The 22,251-nt window shown below is 53.8% G+C and overlaps 1 protein-coding gene across 6 annotated transcripts in view; it reads left to right on the top strand.

Annotated features, from left to right (window-relative positions):
• TNS1 (tensin 1) overlaps nucleotides 1–22,251 on the top strand; it is a 219,627-nt gene that overhangs the window by 53,964 nt on the left and 143,412 nt on the right. The window contains exon 1 of one of the 6 annotated variants that reach the window (XM_044937781.2): nucleotides 14,535–14,887. The exons of the other annotated variants lie outside the window; for them this stretch is intronic. The gene's annotated coding sequence lies outside the window, so the exon portion shown is untranslated. Of the gene's footprint in view, nucleotides 1–14,534; nucleotides 14,888–22,251 lie in introns of those variants that run through there. 6 annotated transcript variants of the gene reach the window in all.

The following is a 22,251-nucleotide window of genomic DNA, read 5'->3' as shown; positions in this document are numbered from 1 at the left end:
CCTTCACTTTCTTTTCTTTCTCTTTTTTTGCTGGAGTGTTTTTTTTTTTTTTTTTTTAAAGCAAATCCCAGACATTATATCATTTCACTGTAAATATTTCAGTCCATATCATTAACAGATAAGGACTTTTAATTTTAACATTACCATAATACCATTATCACCGTCAACATAATTAATAACATTTTCCTAAAAGTAGCTAATACCTCGTCTGCATTCAGTTTTCCCTGATTATCTCAAAAATGTCTTGTTTCCGTTGGTTGGTTTGAATCAGGCAGATGGACTTGAAAACTGTGCTCTAGTCTCTCTTTCTACTTCAGTAATAATCATGTGTCTACATGTATTGTTGCCTGTGTCTCTTCACTAATCAACTGCTGATACATGATCCCTTTTTCTTATGGGTCCCTATTCTGTAGTTTATATTCATCTCCTCTCGCATCCCTCTTTTTCTCCAGTCTGTACTGGAGATACCTATGTATCCCTGCAGGCTCTTAAGTGGGGTCTCTGTCCAGCTGGCTGTGAAATCAGGAGTCCAGATTTATTTCTCCTGGTCCCAGCTTCTGCTCCCTGGCATTGGCCTGGCTGACCTGCTGCCCTGTGCCCAGGAAGGAGGGGACTTAGGAGGGAGAGGCAGTGGGTGCTTCTTGGGTGAAGTTGATGGAGGTGGGGCTTAGGGGACAGGGAGGAGCCCATGTGCCCATCTCTATCGATGCCTCACCTGATGAATACTGTGTCCCTGAGATGCCCAGGGCTGCCTGGCTTGCTTGGAGTGGGGGCCAGTGGGCAGCACTGAAGGGTCTGGCCGTGCAGATTAGGTGGCTCTGGGAAGCCTTACTGGGTGGCTGGCCTGGGGCTAGCCAAGGCCTTGTGGGAACACGCCCCTGCTTTCGGCCATGCTCCCCATCGTGGTCCCATCCCCTGGACCCCTGCCCTCTTGCTTTAATTGCCAGCCAAGGTCCTGCCCTCTTTGAGCCTGGTCTCGAGCTTGGATGCCACTTTGTTCCTCTGATCCCATCTCCCTGGGGCTGGGAAAGTCATGCCCCAGCATCCCCAGGGACTGTCCTTCCTGTCCCGCCTTTGCTTCCGAGGTCTCATGCCTCAGCCCTTTGCTTCCTGGGAATCTTGGGGGGATGGGGGTACTTGGGTCCTCTTTCCAGATTTCTTCTCCTGATTCTGGGCACCTTGGGGGATACTGCAACCCTTCCCTGGATCTCATTGCTCTCCTGTGACAAATGCTCAGAGCAACACTTTACCTCTTGACCAAGTGGTCAAGAGGGACGTTTGAGGTTTAGGCATGTGCTTGTGTGCATGCGCATGCTTGTGAGCGTGTGCACGTGTGTGCACCCAGGCTTTAGAATTGCAGCCCTCAAGCATCCAGGTCAGAGGGAGACTGAAGTGAGGGCTGCCTGGCATCTCCAAGGCCCGACAGAACTTTCCAGCTTCTCGCCCCTGTGTATGGTCACGTCTCGTATTCTCTTTCTGCTGCGTCTTTCCTCTGGGGATCTCAGGTTCCACCTCCATGTATTTCTGTCTTTCTTCTGTCTCTTTCCTGTCTGACTTTTTCTCTCTATGTCCATGTCACCCTCTCCTTTCTGCTGTGCCCCTCAGGACTCTGTAGATACATGTCATCCTCAAGGTCCTGCCTTCATCCCCAGCCCTTCGTCCTAATGCCCCGCAACCTTTTGTACAGAACCCCAGCCCTAAAAAACCGAGGACCCCTCCCTTTTGACTCCATGCACAAGGGGTCCATTTATCTCCCAAGTTTCTTCCAAAACTCTCTGTGACTTGGGGGTTTGTAGGACTCCCGTCCTCCTGTCATCTGTCCGACTGATGGACACCCATCTGTCTTCCTGTTCCAAGGCAGCTACAGATGCCCAGAATAGCCCCCGACACTGGACACCTTTGTGGGGGTATTGCTCTCCTGTATGTGTTACTGAGGGTGCCCTCTTCCTGAGCCTGTAATGAACGAGTTTTTTCTCTGAGAAAAACAATCCCTGAAAATATGTGACTTAAGACTCAGCCAGGACGGATGATTGTTTGAGGTCCTAGAAAGAGCCCTGGCTTAGGAGTTAGAAGACCTGGGTTCAAATTCTGGGTCTCTTCCTTCCTAGCTATGGGAGCTCGGTGAACCTAGGGCACTTCATCTGCAAAATATCAGCAGTATCACTGATGTCATTAAGTGATGGAGAGAACGGGGTGAGATGAGGTGCCCTAGACACCCCTTGGCAGCTGGGGGGGCCCCGGTTGGGTGCTCTCAGTCCTGGAGGTGTGTGGGGTGCGTTTGTCCAGCTTGGAGGGACTGGAATGCGGGGAGGATGACCTGTAGTTCAGCCCACTTCTAAGGATGCATGAAGCCCTCCTCTCTTGCCTGTGTGGGGTGGGTGTTTCTGAGGGGTCCCTGGAGAAGGAAGAGTGCCAGGCCCCTGGCCAAGGCGTCTGTCTGTACTGGTGGCGCCGGCTTCTTGGGCTCCTCCAGCACGGCGCTGCGGGTGGGTGGAATCCAGAGGGGTGAGACACCGAGGCCGGAACGTGCCGGGGATGCTTGGGGCTGCTTATCTCTGGCCAGGAATGTGCTGCGGTATTATTAGCCGACAGCCTTCTCGCCTTTGGAATAATCACCCGGGTGGCGTGGCAGAGACACCTGTCCGGCTCTGCCTGCCCAGACAGCCCTCCGGTGTCTGCACCGAGCCTCCTCCCGTGGCTGAAGCTCATGTGTGTGCCTGTGTGTGTGTGTGTGTGGATCTGTATGTACCAGTGTGAGGCACGTGCCTGTGTGGGTGCAAGTGTGCGTGTCGGTGTGGATCTTTGGGTGCCTTTAAGTTTGGAAGTGCATGTGTAAAGAGTGCGTGGCTATCTGCAGTGATGTGTGCACGCCTGTGTGTGTGCACATGGGTTTAAGTGCACATGTTTGTGTGCGGTGTGTGGATATGTGTGCAGGCATGTGTGCATGAGTGTGTATGTGTGTGTATGAATGTGTAAGTGTTTGTGGTTACATGTCTATGTCTGTGTGTGATTCTACCTGGCGAAAGCAGGAAGCTCTCCCGAGGAGGCCTAGGAAGTAGAAGGGAAGTAAAGGACAGAGGGGAGACTGGACAGCACCAGGGAGTGGGGAGATGCCGGGAGGTGGATGGGGGAGGTGGGACAGCAGGCAGACGTGCAGGGCAGGCAGCAGGGGCTGGTGGGGCTCTCAGCACCTGAGGTCTGGGCCACTCCCCTAGCCTGGACTCTCGGCGGCAGAGTGGTAAAGAGCCCCGAGGTCAACTGGCCTGAGTCCAAGTCCTGCCTCCATCATTCACTAGCCTCGTGAACTTGGGCAAGTGACTTAACCTCTTCAAGCCTCAGTTTCCTCCTCTGTATGTTGGCGATAATAGTAACCTGCCCAGTAGAGTTATTGGGAGAATAAAAAAAGCAGTGCGTGGTACCCACTTGATAAATGATAACATTTATCAATAAATGCTTGATAAATAAATAAATAATCAATCAATAAAAGCTTGATAAGTGATAACATTATCACCATCACCATGATGACTGTGCACCTCCCTGTCTGCCCAGCATCTGGCTTGACAGTTCCTCTCTGGCCAGGACTTCAGGCACAATGTGGGACCCCCAGCTCATCTCACTCATGGCAGACCATGAGAGGGAGGCCTAGAGAGGGCACGAGACTGGCCCAAGTCACCAGGAAGACCGGCAGAGCCATAAACACACAGCCCCTTGGCTCCAAGGCTCTTTCTGCCTTGCTCGTGTTTCTGGGTTGGAAGCGCCTTGCCAGGATGGAGTGGTCGGGAGAGTCTGGAGGGCTTTCTCGCCCAGGCCAGCTGCTTCAGGAAGCCCAGGGTGTTTCTGCTCACCACGTAGCTTCTTACAGGACGAGGTTTCCACTGTCTGTCCCAACTGCCTTCCGATAAGTCTTTGCTTCTGAACTCCCCAGATCCTACTCCAAATCCTGACTCTTGGATGTCACTATGATTATATTCTTTTTTTCCCCCTCATATTTCTTCTGATTTTTGTTTTATGTACCTTTGTTTCTTTGTCGTTAGGTGTCTAATGGTTTATGGTATCTATCTTCTTTGTGAATTGTACCTTTTATCATTAAAAACATTCATCTTTGTTTCATTAAAAAAAAATACTGACTTTTGGATGAAGAGAAACGGGCGTCCTTGGGGGCAGGCCCCAGGATTTTTGCTCCCTGGCTGACCTAGTCCGGCGCAGAAGAGCTGGGCATTTGGCTGTGGACTGAGGTCCTCGCACCTGGTTGGGCTACCCTGGCCCCACCTTCCGCCCCCAGCTCTGGCCAGACAGGAGTGGAATTCCTAGGAAGCGCTGGGCCCGTGGAAAGCTCGGCCCCCCACCTGCCCCTCCCCTGCCCCTGCCCGCACCTCCCACATCCTCTCCCTTGGCCCTCCTAGGCCTCCCTGGAACTCCCAGGTGCCAGGACGGCTGCCCCCCTGGGGTAGGAGGCCCAGGGTATTGCCAAGAGTGTGAAAGTGGGAGTGGGCACCCTGGCACCGCAGCATGGTGGGGCACGGGTGGGCAGAGGCAGGTAGGGTCTGCCAGGATCCCTGAGCCTGGTCGGCTGCGATTGCCCTGGACACCAGCCAGAGAAGACTTGTTTTTCATAACCACCACCAACTACCCGGAAGAAGAAAAAAAAACCAACAACAACAAAAACAACCCTCGAACTTTTTTTTTTTTTGGAATCTGCTGTTAATGGCCCATTGGCTGTACATTATTAAACAGGCAGCTGGAGATCTGCCAGGGTAGGGTGCTTGAGCCAAGACTCACAGCCTGAACACAATGTTCCTAGGAAAACAGTCACCCGTGGGGTCCCTGGGGAGGAGCACCCATGGGGAGGGCTTCCAGCTGTTGCCCCTTGCCCTGCTCAGCCTTTCCTCTCCTGCTTTTGCTCTGTTTGTCTTGTGCGGAGCAGGGCACTGCTGCACCTGGAGCCCAAGCATGCTTTATCCAGGCCCTGTGGGTCCCTCACCACCCCAGGGGCCCAAGTTGCTCTTTCCCTTCTTATGGTTAAGTGGACAGGCTCCCGCTTCTGTTCTGATTTGTCTGGGGTGGCCCTGGCTCTCCTGGGGGCTGGGCTGGGAGCTGGACACCTGGTTCTCTATTCAAGCCCATTGACCCTATAGTGATGTTGGGATTCCCAACTTGTCCTTTCTGGGCTTCAGTTACCACATCACTACAAGGAGAGGATTGGTCCCTGCACGTGTGCGTGCTGAGTCGCTCAGTCGTGTCTGACTCTGCAACCCTATGGACTGTAACCTGCCAGGTGCCTCTGTCCATGGGATTCTCCAGGCAAGAATATTGGAGTGGGTTGCCATGCCCTCCTCCAGGGGATCTCCTCCACTCAGGGATGGAACCACTGTCTCTTGCGTCTCCTGCATTGCAGGCAGATTCTTTACCACTAGCGCCACCTGGGAATCCCCAGAGTTTTTCTGGTCAGCTCTAGATTCTTACCAACATTTTGTGAGTCCTGATTGGGTGGCTTTGGGGAGAGCCTGGGGGGATTGTTAACCCAGACTTTGGAGCCCTTCTTGCTCCCTCCCTGATGCCATCAGTGAGACCAGGGGCCATGTCTCATGCAAGAGGGGCTGGCGACTGGACCTCTTCATGTCCTTTTGGACAGTCCTTCCAGCCACCTTGAAGCCAGCCAGGCTAAAGGTCAAAGGTGTGAAGGTGACATTAAGTGGGAGAAAAGCAGATGGCCTGGCGTTAGGGTGACTGCCATCTTGGTGAAGCCAGTGTTGCACTAGGGGCTCAACGTGGGGTCTGGGACATGCCAGGGCAGGCCCACTGTCCTCTTCATGGTCAGCTGCTGCTGGGATGTGTGTGTGGCCGGGGGGTTAGTAGTTTGGGAATGGATCTTAAGGAACCTTCTCTGAACCTCTGGAGATAAGATGGTATCACCTCTACTTTGCCATCTTATCATGATTGACTTTGGGCAAGTGACTTCACCTCTTCACCTCTTGAGCTTCCTGTGCTGTTCAGAGCAGGCAGGGATTACACCTCCTACCAGGGCTGTGGTGCAGAGTGAGCGCGCTCCGGCATGGACAGCTTGACGTGGGTGGAGGGCACGCCAGTGGTCGGGAGGGATGTGGTCCCTCCCACTGGCAACTCGCTCTTTCGCTCCTCACTGCATACTTGTGTCATACTTTGGCTTGTTCCGTGTCTCTCCTCCTCCAGATGTTGAGGGCAGGCCTTCCACCTGGCTTGGTTCCTTCCACCCCGCAGTGCTCACAAAACAGTTGTTGACTGAATGAGTGAATGAATGAATGAACAAATGAATGAAGGGCAGCTGGAAAAGGATCAGAACCAGAGAAATAGCTAAACACCTAGAAAGTGGAAAGATCCAGCAACTGAAAGAGTTGGGAATGTCCAGCTTAGGAAGTGACTATTCTGGGAGATTGTGAGTGATTATGTGTATGTGTGTGTGTGTGTGTATATGTGTGTGTGTGATGCTAAGTTGCTTCAGTCGTGTCTGACTCTGTGCGACCCTATGGACTATCCCACCAGGCTCCTCTGTCCATGGGATTCTCCAGACAAGAATACTGGAGTGAGTTGCCATGCCCTAGTGGTAAAGGTGGGTTCTTTACCACTAGCGCCACCTAGGACTAAAGCCTTGAGCTTTGTTCTCTGAAGCGAAACCAGGCATCTCAGGGAGCAGGCGGCCTCTCAGCAATGGGAGCTGCCTTGTGTGTGGGAGGAACTGAGGGCTGGGGATGTGCAGGCAGAGTCTGGGGGTACGCCAGGCATAGGGGGAGCCCTGCGTCATACAGGATGTCGACTCAAAAGGCCTAGTCCTTTTGAGGTCTAGGACCTTTTGAGGTCCCTGCCTGATGGATGCTGCTGCTTCAGCTAGAAGAGTAATCGCAGTCATAGGTGATGTCTGTGAACTTCAGTTTCATTGTCTATAAAATGGGATTAATAATGGTCAATACCCCTAGGGTTGTTAAGAGGATTAAAGCGAGTTAATAACCACAAAGCTCTAAGAACATGGAAAGCACAATAAATTTTGAGCATTTATTAAACGGGACCAAAGAGTTTTATGGGAAGAAGAGATGAATCTTGATTCTGGGTGGGGGTGGTGATGGCTTCTCTGAAGGAGTAGGATGTGGGGGGAGCATAACCATACCGGGACGTGAGTGGGGGAAGAATGCTGCTTAGGCCAGACTCTGCACTCAACAGTGCCTTAAGTGGTTAAGTGACTTGCCTGAGATCATGCAGCCAGTGAGTGGTTGGCCAGGCTCGTATAACTCCAAAGCCTGGACACTCTCTCCACTCCTGAGCCTTGGGAGGAGGGGGCCAGGTTTCTCTGATTCTCATATGCAGGGAAGGACATCAATTCATTTCAAGGTGGAGCTCAAATGGTGATTATTATCTATAGGGATTATTGTTATCTATAGGAACCTCATTTCTCAGGAAGGAAGTCTCTGATTCTGTCCAACCCTAAAAGTACTATGTAATTAAAAAAAATCTGGGGAGAGCCTGAGAGTAGGACAAGGGCTGAAATTTTCAGCAGCTCATTGCCAGGGGGCCCAGGGCAAGGAGACAGTCATAAGAGGAACTCTGGAGACGTGTGTTTAGATGTTATGGAGAAGGAATGATGAGATGAGGGGCACCTTGAAATGGGGCGGGGGGTGTTTCGGGGGAGGGAAGTAGATGCCCTGAAGGGTGAGGCGTGGGCGAACCCCATGCTGGTGATGAGAGAGGAGGGAGAGGAACCCAACCTTTCGCAGGAAGTGGGCCGCTGCAGGGCTTCAGACTTTGGGCAAAGGTGGCAAGCTAGTGCCAGTCCCTACAGAGCTACTGGGCAGGCAAGGAGGCAGCTTTAGGAAGTAGGAGGCTAGTTGACCAGTGAGCCGGCCTGGGATAGCAGGTCCAAGCTGGAAGTTCAGCCACCAGCCCGGATCCTTGCCTCTTCCTGCCTGGCAGCTGGCTTGGCTAGAGGTTGGTTCTCATGCTGGGGCCAGCGTTTACTCTGCTGATTGGCACCCGCAGGCCTGGCCTTGTCAGGATGCTATCCTGTCCTTAGCAACTGCTCAGCCTTGGCTGTTTCTGCCTCTTGGACATTCAGAGATGAATGGGAAGTGGTCCCAGGCTCAAGGAATTCACACATGGAGGGGCAGAAAGACAAAGGGAGGTGTACATGGGCAGTGGAATTTGCTCTGGCTCACATTCCCAAGACAGTTTTTCAAGTATTTGATGATGAATGTTGTATCCTTTCTTTATCATCTGAAATAAAAATGGGGCCCAATTTAATTAACCTTTCTTGTGCTTTTTTAAAAGAAATATTTACTGAGTGTGTACTGTTGTCCTCCTCTGGATGCTCATTGGTTTGTAGCCTGTGGAAGAGAACTTGACATTTCTGATGATGTCTAAGCTGTGTGGAGTTGAATGGAACCTTCCCTTCCTTTAATTTTGATTCCATACCTTTCTTCAGGCAACCAAAAGTTGCAAAAGTTCTGGGGTCAGCCATAACCTTCTGCCGTATGAACTGAATTTGTTTTCACCAAATCTTAGACCTTTTCCTACATGATTAATTCAGTTTTTGAAAAAAATGACCTTTGAATCTTAGTTCAGGACTTCACTGCAAGAAAAATGTTTCCTTGCTAATTTTAACCTTTTTTATAGTTGGTTTTGCACTTCAGTTGGATACCTTAGCTTTTCTTTCTGCTCTTTGTTTTCTTCGTGTGCTCGGTAGCCTCCATTCTGAGTCTTCGCCTTAGTTACTGATAAGTATTTTGGACAAGCCAGGGCAGAGGACAGAGCCCTTTGGCAAGTCCGGAAGTTGACATTGATCTATTAATCAACACTCCTTGGCTTGCTGGCTAGGAATCCACTCGACTTTCTATCTTTTCTCTAAGCATTTCAGCATGAATCCTGCCAACACCTTCCTGAGATCCAGATAATTCAGGTTAGGGGATTCCCCCACCGTCCAGTCCAGGAACCTTATAATAAAGGAGTTCTGGTGGTGGATGTGGCTCTGTTGGGGAGGGACGTGGGTCTCTGAAAGGATTCAGGCTGAGCCAGTAATCATCACTGGGGGAGGGCTAAGAGGAATCCTGCCTGGAGGCATCTGAATCTCAGAGTCCTTCATGCTTTAAAATTGCACTTCTCAGGGGAGATAGCGATTTGTGTGCAGTCAACTGACACCAGCAGCCAGGGATCAACATCTGCCTGGAAACTTCCAAGGGACCTGAGGTTATCCGATAAGGAGATGAAAGCCAAGAGGGACTGGGAGTGACCTTTGGTCCCCAAGCCATTGGTGGCTGAGCGGGGCTGGAACTGACTCCCAGTGCCTCTCCTGGCTGGAAACTAAGGCAGGCTCCGGAGAGGGAGGGGCTGCCAGCAGGTGTCCTGGGCACACATTATTGGCAGACCGTTTTCCCCAGGCTTTCCCTGCCCTCTTGATTCCTCCATCCTCAGACTGTGGTACAAATCTGAGAGAAGGAAGCCAGAATGTGGAAGGCCTGTTGCCTCTTCTCCCTGATTCATTTCCCCTGGTGGCTCAGACGGTAAAGAGTCTGCCTGCAATGTGGAAGCCTTGGGTTCGATCCTTGGGTCAGGAAGATCCCCTGGAGAAGGGCATGGCAACCCACTCCAGTATTCTTGCCTGGATAATTCCATGGACAGAGGAGCTTGGTGGGCTGCAGTCCATGAGGTCACAGAGAGTCAGACGCAACTCAGTGACTAACACATAGCACTTCATCCTCCCTGGGGGGCCTGTGTGGCGGAGGGCCTGAGGCTGGGCTGTACGCTAAGACAGGCTGGGAATGCATGCAAATGAGATGCAAATAGGGGAGTGGGGTGAGGAGGGGGCGTCCGTCTCCTGCTTCAGTCTGGCCTGAGTGTTAAGGATGACAAATAGGAAAGGAAACAACCAGTGACCTGAGCTGCGAAGCCCAGGCTCACGAAGGAAATGAGGGAGAAGGGGCTCTGTGGGGCAACAGGGCAAGGTGTGGCTCCTGGAGTCAGCTTTGGAGGGTGCCCTAGACAGGGGTCCCAGGGGTGGTCCTGGGATGAAAGCATTCTGGAGGACAGCCTCAACTCATTCCCAGCTGCAGTGGGGTGGTGTGGTCAGAAGCGGGAGGCTGCTACCCAAACGCACAGACAAACATGCCTAGGGTGGTCCCCCGGGGTCTGGCTCCCAGCCAGCTGTGTGTTGGACCCAGCAGGGTTCTGAGGCCCAGGGCCTCTCCCTTTGGGGTCCAGGCATGTGGCCCTGTCTTCTCTGTGGTGGAGAAGGAGGAGGAGAGTGGGGTCCAAGGGTGCTGGAGGGGTTGACTCCAGCACTTCCCCTGCAGGCCACTCCCCTGCCCCCACCCTAGGAAGATTTAAGAAGCCAATCCCTCCCTGCTGGGTGTTCTTAACTCTTAGCCCAGCTCAGAACTGTAAGAGGCTGGGAATCTGGCCTCTCAAGAGTGGGGGTTCAAGTGACATGGTGCCCTCCAGGGGGAGCACTGGGACCCAGAATGCCTGGTTGTGCTATATGGGAACTGAGCCTTCTTAAGCTGGAAGACCTGGATCCAGATTCCTTCTCCTTCATCAGCTGCTCTGTAATGTTGGGTGAATCATTTAACTGCTCTGAGCCCATCTCTAATTGTGGGATAAGAATCACAGTCACTTACCAGGTTTTGATGGGGGTCTGTGTGGATGAACACAAGGGAAAGGTTTGGTGCAGGGTAGGCATTTAAATAGTGATGAAAGTGAAATGAAGGAGCAAGTGAGATCAGCTCTGGCTCGACAGCCCCCCATTCCCACCCCACCACCTCCCAGGGAGCTGAGAGGCTGAGAGAATCTTGGGCCTTGACCTTCTCTTGGCTCTTTTTTCTCTGTCTCTCTGTGTCCTTCTGGCCCCATTTTTGTCCCATCCCCTCCGCTCTGCGTGGTAGTGTCTAACTCAGCACCTGGCCCCGACCATGAGCGTTCATTTTCCCTCTCTTCTCAATGGCCTCTCTGTGGCTCCATGGGCGCCCACCCCCCCAGCTCCTCTCCTTCCTCCCTCTGGGTCCCTACTCTTTGTCCCCCTATCTCCTCCTGGCTTTTCTACCCTCCGTGTCTCTAGCGTTAATCTGCCATTAACAAGCACCCATTGAACGCTCATTAGATGCCAGGCACTGCCCTGCTCCTTTCTCGCTTCTTCTTGTCTCCTTGCCTCCCGGCTGCTGCTTCTTTCCCTCCCACTCCCTTCGGCCTCCTGCCCTCCCTTCCCCCAGCTGCACTGGGCTCCAACACTGGTATTATTCAGTTTTATGAGAACCCCCCAGGCCTGCCCCTGAATGGACCAACCACAACTGGAACCAGATGTGCGGGACTGCGCTTGGGGATGGGATGGGAGGAGGGAGGAGGGAAAGGGGGCATGGGCTGGCTCAGGAAGGAGGGAGGGGTCGGGGGATGGGAGATGGGAAACCCTGGGAATGCTGTCTTCCCCAGCCCGGAGGAGGAGGAGCTGGGTGGGGAGAGAAGGGCTGAGCAGGCTTCTTCGAGAAAGCAGTTCTGGCTCTTGTGTGTGCGCGCGCGCACGCGTGTGTGTGTGTGTGTATGTGAGATCGGTTATGGGACAGCTTTTGGAAATACAGGGCAAGGCTGCTCTCCTTTGAAAACCTCTAGCTCCTTGATTTCCTCTCTGTGTGGTTTTTAGAGACTTGCTGAATTCATGATTCTGTACCCAGGTGCTGGAACAGGAAGGCTGGGATAGAGGGAATGATGGTGGTTTGGGAGAATAATGGTGGGGCTCCGGGCACCACTGGAGGAGGGTGCTTCTCAGAGCCCCCCCCTCCCCCGCCGCATCTGCTGCAGACCTGGGGAGGGTGGGATGCTCCTGGCACATCCATCAGTCTGATGGTTCCCATGTCTTAGCATAGTCAGGCTTTCTGTCTGCCATCATATAACTTTGAAGATAAAAATCTGCATACATTTATCTTGATACAGCCTTGTGCAGAATTAAGTGTTTAAAAGAGCCCTTTTATTCAATTTTTAATCCATCACCCGTCCATCTCTCCATTATTCCATTATTTATTCCACATTTATTGAGAATCTACTAAGGGCTTCCCAAGTGGCGCTAGTGGTAAAAGAACTCGCCTGCCAATGCAAGAGACACAGAGATTCAGGTTCCATCCCTGGGTGAGGAAGATCCCCTGGAGGAGGAAATGGCAACCCACTCTAGTAATCTTGCTTGGAGGTGTCAACATTGTGCTAAGCACTGGACACAGTTGGAAAGGAGAAAGAAAAGGACAAATAAATCTTTGCTCAACTATTGGGAGATATAGGAGTGCACCTAACAAGTGTCTGTCCCAGTGTTAGTATACGAGCAAGAGTGTCAGGTATTCAGAGGAGCGGTCAGTATCTGCCAAATGATTGGTGAAGGATGCATGGAGGATGTGGCTTTTGAACTCTGTCCTGAATGGTGTGATGGTAAGGTTCAAAGGGCAGGACCGCATCACAGAGGTTCTTAATGTCCTGCTGCAGAGCTGGGACTGGATATGTAGGTGGTGGGGAACCAGGCACTATCTGATGTCAAGCAGGATGATAGTGGATGTGGGTTGGAAGGAGGCGATGGGGGAGGATGACACTTCTCTGACCAGGAGAGGGGTCCTCTTTTAAAGCAGACTCCCCCATCCACCTCTGGAAGAGCCTCGATGGCTGACATGGACCCTTCTCCCTTCCCTCCCCTGACCAGGGCTGGCCTAAGCTCCTGAGCAGCCCCTGGTCTGCGGCGGGTGTGAGGGTCAGGCAGGACCAGGGTATTTGGAGACAGCTTTGCCCCAGAGTTGGAGCCAGTGAGGGCCGGGGGAGGCCTGAAGCCAGAGGCACGTCTGGAACGTCTAGAACGTCTCAGAGGCACGTTCTGTGGGGCCAGGACTTTCCCATCTCTGGTCAGTACACATGGGCTTAGATTGAGGCTGCTGTCAAGGCTGGTAGGTCCCGAGATGCTGAAATTTGGGACTCTGGGAGGCTAAACTCATCGCATCTGGGAAGGGATGAGGTCATCTTGCTCTGGAGACAGGGGGTGGAGGCAAGGATTCCTCTGTCTCCGCCCCCCCCTAGCAGGAGGTGCCTCTCTCTCCTGCCTCCATTCTCCTGGGCTTCACTGTCACAGGTGGTGACAGTGAAGGGGACATTAGAAGTGTGGTGACCATCTCTGTGACACTGGCCCCAGATGGCACCAAATCTTTCTAAGGCTGTTTGTTCCTCCCGGGCCTCCCCTATCACTTTACTCTTTGGAAAATTGAAGCTTGGGGAAGGGTTTGGCTGGATTCAAAAAACTACTGAGCATCAGAGCCGGAAAAGATCTCAAAAACCTTCCCATCCATACTCACTGGATAGCCGGGGAACCTGAGGAGGCTCCGAGGTGCAGGTCACTGGCCTGCTGGCCCAGGACCTCACAGGAAGGTGGCCCAGATGGCCGAGAGGAGGGCCTTTGAATCTCTGGAGGGCCTGAGTGGTGGGGCGCTTGGCTTTGGATCCAGCCCATGGGATCAGAGTTCCCACTCTGCACCGTCCTGTGTGGTCTTGGACAAGTCAGCTAACCGCTTGGAGGTCACTTTCTTCAGCTAAAATAACAAGGGAGATTCAAAGACTTAAGTGAGAGAGAATATTCATTAAGTGCCGGGCATACAAACAGGTGTGAGGCAAATGACTTTTCCCTACCCCTCAGGATAATCCTATCTGTTTCTTTTGTCATTTGTGTGGTACTCCAAGTTTCAAATCACATTTCCCTCCCAATTTTTTGTTTTGTTTTGTTTTTTGGCTGTGCCACAGGGCATGTGGGATTTTAGTTCCCCAATCAGGGATCAAACCCGTGCCCCCTGCAGTGGAAGCCTAGAGTCTTAACCTCTGGACCACTGGGGAAGTCCCATTCCCCTAATATTTTTAATTGTAAGAAATCTTTTGCATGTAGAAAAGTTGAAAGGATAACATGGTAAACCCCCTGATTCTGTAATGGACACTTTGTTATATTTGCTTTATCACATTTCTCTCTCTCCCTCCATCAATCCATCTTATTTTTTAAATATTTTTCAAAGAGAGTTGAAGCGTGCATTTCACTAACTAGAGTTCAATTCAAATCACTCTGAATATACAGTCATAAATGTCCTAGCTCAGCCCAGAGGAAAAAAGCCAGGGTTGTTATCCCACATTTGACAGAGAAAAAAACAAAAGCTGGTTCAGAAGTGAGATTCTAGGTCTCCAGTCACAAAATGAGTTGGAAACAGTATAAAGCAGGGCGGTTTACAAAAGTTGGGAGTTGCTATTATTATTACTGTCTCATCAACCATCCTTTCTCCACCCAGTAGCTCTTGGGCCATTTGTCTGCTGTTGTGTCTCTTCCATGGGGGAGGGGAGGGTGGGGTTTCTGGACTTCTTGGCATCTTGCCCCCTTTCCCCACCGCTGCCCCGGAAACCCCTCTGCCCCTCCCTGCATGTCCCCAGGGAGACTGCAGAGCCGGCGGCTGAAGGAGGGGGCAGGTCACCCTTCTTGGCATCCCTTGCCCCAGGCATACGTGCCCTGACTCCCAGCCGCTCTGCCGGGGAGCTGAGGGCGAGTGTCCTGGCCGAGTGCTTCAGGGGTTAAAGGAGGCTGCGGGCGGACCGCTGGCCGGCTCTGGGAAGGGGGAAGGAGGAGGCGGTGCGCCGGTAGCCCGCCCGCCTCCGCTGGGGGAGGGAACCGGGCGAGCAGCGCTCTCGCTCAGTTGCTCCCAGCAGTGGCCCTGGGACCGGCTCCGCTCCCTGCGCCCGCTCCCCGCCTGGACACAAGGCTCACTCACGCCCTCCTCTCGGCAACCAGCTTCTTGCCAGCCACAGCTGCGGCCCCATCACTGCCCACCGCCCCGTCCTGTGAGCCCAGACACCCATCCCGCCCAGTGACTCCTCTACCGGAAAGGTGAGCGTGGGGTGTGCGCAGTGTTTGTTTGTGTGTGTGTGCAGCGGGCTGCCGGCCCCGATGCTGTCAGGACCACCGGTCTGGGTACGAATTAGGGGAGCGGGGAGTCGGTTCGCCTTGTCACATGCCTCCGGGCTCAGTGGCCCGTTCTGGCCATCATGTCAGTCCCCTGCCGCCGTCAGTGTCTGGTTCTGGCAGGGATGTCTGGGGCGCGGTTGCCAGTCAGAAGGAGTTTTGTTTCCTGGAGAAGTTGCTGGTGTCAGTGGCTGCTTGAGACCGAGGCCAGCAGGGACTAGTGAGGAGGACTCGCTGACTGAGGCCGGCGGGAGGTCAGGGTATTCAGTCTCCAGGGTCCCTTCCCCTGCCTGCTTTCTGTCACGGAGAGGACTGAGACGTAGGCAGTTTTTCTCTCTGTTTCTTCCCCTGCCGCTGGCTGGAGCTGTTACTGGGTACCTTTTCCCACCTTGGGGCTCTTCTTCCTCTCATATCTCATCCCCTGGGGGCGGGGCGGGGTGGCCACGGTGGAGAATGAGGGTCTGGCAGGCCCACGTCTCATGGGTCACTGCTCCTTTGCCCATGGGCACAGCCGGGCATGAGTGCCCCCTGCCTCCCTCCCCCAACCAGCAGCTCCTACTCCTTTCTCACCCCTCTGGGCAGAAATAGCTAATCCAGGTGGTTAATGAACAGACACACACAGGTGCCTTTTAACCCCCCCCCCCCCCACCTCTTCCCCACTGCTCTCTCTGGGCCCTGACCCTGTGTGCCACCCCTTCCCAAGCCCGAGCATCCATACAGAGCTAACTTCAGGGTCTGTTCCCCACCCCTCCTTCAGGACCAGAGCCGGGACTGCCTGCCCAGTTTTTAGGTTGGCTACTTTCTTAGAAGAGGGAACTGGGAGAGTGGTGACCGAGGGGTGACCCACTGTGTTCTCAAGTCAGTCTCCCTCCAGAATGCGTGTTGGGTAGGAGAGGAGCTGGTTTGGCCAGAGCAGAACAGATGGCTGTGGAGCAAGGCTAAGAGAGGTGGCTGGAGATGAGGGTTCTAGAGCCTTCAGGGAACAAAAATTTATCTTCTGGGAGCTCCAGAGTGCCTTCTGTGTGGCCCAGCCAAGCCAGAGGTTCGAGAACGTGGGGAGGGAACACCCTTGAGTCTCTGCTGGGCCCCTTCCTGAAACTGCCTGGGTGGGGTGGGGACCATTGTGGTTAGGCTTGGCCTTAAGTTGCTTCCACCCCTGCCAGTGGGTGGCTGCTCCAGTCTCCCCCACCTTGGCTTTCCCCCCAGGACCTCAAAACTTGCTACATCTTAAGGCATCCTCTGCCCCGAACTCTCTGGCCTAGGGATGGGGGAAGGAGGCCCTGGGCCTGGCTCTGGATGGGGAGCCTGCTGGGAGAGCTGTCAGTGGGATCAGCACTGGGCTTACGGCTTAGGGTTGGCCTTGACTCTGCTGTCCCGCAGAGGGTCTGGAGTGGAGACAGTGGGCCAGAGCCTGGGAGGGTCTCAGCCAGGCCAGTAGAACTGAAGCCAGGACTTTGATCTGGAGCTGAGAAGTCTTGGGTGGCGGAGGAGGCAACCTGGGAACCAACCTCTGCTTCCAGACCCCTGGCCTTGAACCCTCCTGGCCCTTCTTCCTGGGATGAAGTCCCTCATCCCAGACTTCACACTTCACTTCCCCCAAAGCCCCAGTTCAGAGTCTCCCACGGCGGTGGGGGGGGGGGGGGGGGGGGGTGCTGTTGTGTCTGGAGCTGTGAACACAGGGGGCTGGAGTAGGGCTGGGGTATATGGGGAACAGAGGAGTTTAGAGACGAGGTTACTGTTTGGTGACCATCTTCTCATTGCTGAGGGACTGTGGCTGAAGCTTTGGAGTTTGGGAACTCTGTGTCCTGTTTCTATTGAAGTAAGAATAGGAAGCAAAGGGGCAGAATGGATTTTTGTTTGGTGAAGGAAGCTTAGGTCTGTTTAACGTAGGGCTTTCCTAACAAGCTTAGCAGGTCAGTGGGAGAAAGGGCTGCCTTGTAAGGTAGTGAGCTTCCCGTCCAGGGAGGAGTTCGGACAGAAGCTGGACAACAGATTCCTGAGCTGGGATGTGGTTAGAAGGGATGACCTTGAAGGTCTCTGGGGATGCTGAGGTCCTGGGATCCTTGGAGTCGGGGAATTCTCTGACGCTGGGGTCAGGGAGCAGAAAGGCAGTGGCCTCTGGCCTGGGGCGTGGGCACTGGCAGGACCTCTCAGGGTCCTCCTTCTCCCTGCCAGTGTTTGGGGAACAGCGAACCTGATGCTCTGCCTTCACACCCATTGCTCACCAGGCCACCACGTTGTCCCAGCTGCTTACTGCAAAGATCCTGAGTTTCTTCCTATTCCTCTTGTCCTGCTCCTTGCCTTGCCCTGCCGGTTAATCCCACAAGGGTTGGAGCGGACCTGTGGGCTCAGGACATGGTGTGCAATGGAGGGGACCCCTGCCCTTCTTCAGTTAGAGCCCACTTCCTGCCCTGACATCTAACTGGAGGCAGTGGAGGGGCAGAGAAGTGTGCTAGTATGGGTAGTCTGAGCTCCTCCCCAGTTTGTCCCCTACTGGAAAAAGGGGCCTCCCCAGCCTGCCTGGAGCTGGTAGGCAGTGGAGCCAAGATCTTGCGAAAAACACAGGGGTTGTACTTCTCTGAGCCTCAGTTTCTGAATTTGTAAAATAATACCGGTTTGGGGTTGTCGGGGCAGCTAGAAGTGGTTTGTGTAACTAACAGCTGGAGATGCAAGCCAAGAGAGTTGTTCTAGGGCCTCTCTGGGGTGTGGGAGGAGCTGGCCACCTGCTCCCCCCACACCAGCCTTTCCAGACCTGTTTTCCAAGGTTGGGGGTGGCAGGGGAGGGAGGTCCTTGAGAACAGAGAGGTGAGGTGGAGTGGGGGTGGGGCTCAAGATTTCTGAGCACCAAACCCTGGGAACCTTGGGCTTCCCCTGATGGAGCGTCAAGGTGGGCTTCTGGGCTGGGCTCTGGACCCATGCTGGGTGTCCCAACCTGCCTCCCTCTGCAGCCCCTCCTCTCTGGATGGCCTGTGAGCCCTTTTCTCCTTAGTGCGTGCATGCATGCTCAGTCCCTTCTGACTCTTTTTGACCCCATGGACTGTAGTCCACCAGGCTTCTCTGTCCGTGAAATTTCCCAGGCAAGAATATTGGAGTGGGTTGCCATTTCCTTCTCCAGGGGATCTTCCCAACCCAGGGACTGAACCGGCATCTCCTGCATTGGCAGGCGAATTCTTTATCCCTGAGCCACCTGGGAAGCCTCTTTCTTCTTAGTGGGAGACTGAAGGAGGAGGGTCCTGGCTTTGACAGAGGATGAAATCCTTGCTAATGTCTGACTTCAGCACCTCGGGACCTGATGAGGCTGCTTAATTAGGACCCATCGTCCTGTGGTCTGATAAAGACCAATGGGAGGCGCAGGAGGTGAGGGGCTGGAGATGTCAGGCTCGGAGCTGGGGTGGCTGTCAAAGGGTTTCAGGTGCAGCCGCTCTGGCTTCTTGGCTTATTTCTGGGGTCCCTAGTCTCTTTCGCTCCAGAAAGGGAAACAGGCCCAGTTGAGGGATAGTGCTGAAGTGGGGCAGAGGAAAGCCCTCCCAATTACTAGACTCAGAAAAAAGCAAATCAGAAATGAGTGCGGTGCTGCAGGAGGGAGAGAGTGGTTTGGGGAGACTGGGGGGACTTCCCGTGTACTGTCCCCACCCGCTATGGCCCTGGTCTTAGCTTTCAAAGTTATTAGGCTTGCAGAGGTATGGGTACCAGTGAACTGGAACGAGGGTTGTGGGGGTGACAGGGCTGCCAGCCTTGTGGTCCGTGCCACACCCCAGGTGTCCCTCCATTATGCATGGTCACTCGTGCCCTCGCCTCCTTCCTAATCTTCAGTCTCCTGAAACTCTTTCCCGTGGGATGGGTTGGGGGTTTGGTGGAGGCCTTCAGAAGGTGCAGCTGGGTCCCTGGCCAGCTCTCTCACCCAGGTTGGTGACCCTGGCCATCTTTCTTCTCTTCCACACTTTGGTTTCCCTCCGGGAGGGTGGTTGGTCTCTATGGAGTGGGAACTTGGGTGGGGTGGGGGTGGTAGGTGGGCCCGAGCCAGTCCCTGGCGCTGCCTCCTCCAGGGTTTATCTGGTCGCTCTAATCCCTGCCTTTTTAGGGCTGGAAGCCTGTAGCTTGGGCCTGGGTGTTCTTGGAGACGGACAGGGACTGGCCCAGGAGGGCGGAGTCCCAGGGAGCTGGTGAGGCACGAGGTGCTACAGGAGGGCCAAATCCTGTCTATCTGCCCCTGTGGGAAGGGCCCCGTCCCAGGTCAGATCCCCTGGAAACTTCCTAGGCGTTCTCCAGCAGAGAATACGGGCGTCTCCCAGTTTCCTAGCCCTTGCAGGCTTCCTCTGTGCTCACCTGTCTTCTTGCTGATTACAAGCTCCTTGAGGGCAGGCCTGTGCCTTTCGCCTCCCTGGTGATGCTGGTTCTACCTGGCAGAATGCTGCTTAACATGAACCCATGGACTAATGGGCTCAGGGGACAGTTTTAGATAGCTTAAAATGTTTTAAGTTTATTCTTTAATGTAATTTTTAAAGGTCACACTCCATGTACAGTTATTACAAAATAGTGGCTATTTTCCATGTTGTACAATACATCCTTGTAGCCTACCTTACACCCAATAGCTTGTAACTCCCACTTCCCTGCACTTATTCTCTAGCACCCCCTGCCTGCCCCCCGCCCCCCGCCCCAAACACACACACTGGTAACCACTAGTTTCTTCTCTGTATCTGTGATTCTTGCTTCTTTTTTTGTTCTATTCACGAGGTCGTTGCATTTTTTAGATTCCCCATATAAGTGACATCACACAGTATTTGTCTTTCCCTGTCTGACTTATTTCACTTAGTATAATGCCCTTGCCAGTTTTAATGATAATTTCTGCTCCATGGTTTGTTTGTGAGGATCGGATGAGTTAGTTTCTTGAAAACACTTTGAACAGTGCCTGGCACATAGTAAGTGCTCAATAAATATTAGTGATTATTATTATTATTGGTGGTGGTGGTGGTGGTGTTATTCTAGGTGCCCAACTCTGGGTTGGCTCTTTTCTCGCCTGTTGTGGCTGTTCCAGCCCTAAGACAGGGAGGGTTATGGGCCCAGAGAGTGGAGGAGATAGTGGCATTGTTTTCCTTCGAGGGGTCCTAGCCTCAGAGCCTAGAGAAGAGATTTCCTTTCCCTGCCTAACTCTCTGTGTGTGACTGAGGGGAGGTGGGAGATAAGGGAGCCTCTCCAGGCTTTCTCTGCCCAGGGAGCTGTGTTTACGGAGGACTCTGAGAAAGCTGCCATCACTGTAAACAAGACGCGTTATTATAAACCAGCCCAGTTTCCCCTTCTTGGCTCCCATCCCATTTGTTGATGAGAGTCACCGGATCAGAGACTCCCAGGCTCAGCAAGGATGTGGCCTGGCCTCCAGGCAGGCTCCCCTTGACCATGGGCTACATGCATAGGGGTAGCATCTATATTTTAAAAGTGGGATTCCCCCAGTAATGCTGCAAGTTGCTGCGTCTCACGCCCTCTAAGTTGCTGCGTCTCACGCCCTCTAGGTCTCTCCGAGGTCTAACCTGCATCCCTCTCGCTGTAGCCTTAGTTCCATCCCCTGTTGGGAGGAGGTGGGGGAGAACCACGCCCAGCCCTTCCTGTCTGCCTTGAAGCTGGCAGCCCTGACCCCCTGGTGGCAGTTGCAGGCTCCTGGTCATGCTCTTTCTCCATCTCAGGCCTCTCTTGGGGTCATCTGCTTTCCGGCGCCCCCGATGTTCCTCATTAGTCAGGGTCAGCCCTCAAGACCTGCCACATACCCTCTCCACCTGGTCCTGGTTCCCACCCAGGGAGGCTGAGGTTGCTCCAGGTCGGGGGGCGGGAGGAGGGGGTGTGTGGGGTGTGTGTGAGCTCTGTTTCCGGACCCCTGGCCCGCCTAGTTGCAGCTGTAAAAGGCATTAAGCAATTTTTTTTTTTTGAAGAAAGAATAGGCTTGGGCTGATGATGATGACAGCTGGGGAGGGTTTCTGAGTTCAGCCTGGCCCTATCTGTCTTCCCCGTCTTAGCCCCTGCTCATTTCTGTCCCATTTCTAGGCCATTGCTCATCTAGAGGAGGGGCTCACCTTTGACCTTTGACCTCAATCAGACCTGAGCAGTCTTGTGCTCTGACAGCCCTTTATGGGGAGCAGCCTGTGGGTTCAGCATGGGGCTTGATCCTGGGATGGGGCTGCCCAGGGGCAGGCAGGGGGCTTCAAAGGACATGTAAGGAAGGGTTCCTGCCTTGGGGTCCCTGTGGCCGAGGGTGGTGGGAGAGCAAGGCACCTGCCTCTTCCTGCACTTGGGAGCAGTCCCTTCCCTTGCTGGGCCCCGTGTCCTCATCTGTAGGCAAGAGGGCTGGAGAGATGCTGGGCTGGAGGAGTCTGTGAGTCCATGTCCCTTCCGAAGCCTCCCCTGGTCCCAGGCTTTGAACTTCACCTTGGATTGACCTTGCTTCCCTCCCCCAACCCCCAACCCTGCCCCCACCTCTGGCAGTCGCTGGCAGGAAGTCCTGCTGATTAGGGCCCTAATCACCGGCTGAGACTCCCAGAAACAGCCAAGCTGGTAGAGCAGAGAGGGGCCGCCAGGCCAGGAAGGTGGAAGCATGGGGAGCAGCCCCCAGTCAGGAGAGACATGGACTGGGGTGGTGGCTGTGACTAGGGGGCACTAGATGCCTGCGTGGGGTTGGGGGTTGGCTCTTTGGGCCAGGGCAGTGCCCTGGACTCGCTGCCAAGGCGGTGTGGCAATGGCTGAGTGCAGCTGGGCACACTTAAAGCTTTCTGGGTGTCAGCCCTCTACCAGGCAGGGTGCCAGGGATATGTGTGAGGCTGGAAAGGCCAGGGATGCATGCTCTGGTAGGACGCAAAGGGGAGTCGCTGGAGGGTCTCTGCAGCATGCAGAAGGTGTATCAAGCAGGAAGGAGTGCACATGAGATGATAGAATGGAGAAAATTTTGGAGAAGAGGTGCCGTTTGAGATGGGTTTTGAAGGTTGAGAAGGAGTTCTGCAGGAAGGAAAAGGGACAAAGGCTTCTTTGGGCATGAGGGGAGGCCTGCACAAAGGCACAGGGGCATGCTGTAATGATGGATGAAATAATGGCTCCAGCCGCGTGTCAGAGTCAGGCTTTGGTGTCCCTCCTAATTCTGCTGCTTACTAGCTGCCTGACCTCGTGCCGAGCCTCAGTATTTGCATCTGTAAAATGGGGTTAACATGCAATCTCATAGAGTTGTGGTGGGCATGAAATGAGATCGTACTTGTGAAGTGCCCACTTGAGAGGCTCAGTGCCTGGCACAGGCCAAGCCCACAGAAAGTGGT

Source organism: Bubalus bubalis, chromosome 2, assembly GCF_019923935.1.
Source record: "Bubalus bubalis isolate 160015118507 breed Murrah chromosome 2, NDDB_SH_1, whole genome shotgun sequence".
NCBI classification, from domain to species: domain Eukaryota; kingdom Metazoa; phylum Chordata; class Mammalia; order Artiodactyla; family Bovidae; genus Bubalus; species Bubalus bubalis.
The sequence above is the reverse complement of the archived record's forward strand: the minus strand, read 5'-3'. Positions and strand labels throughout refer to the sequence as shown.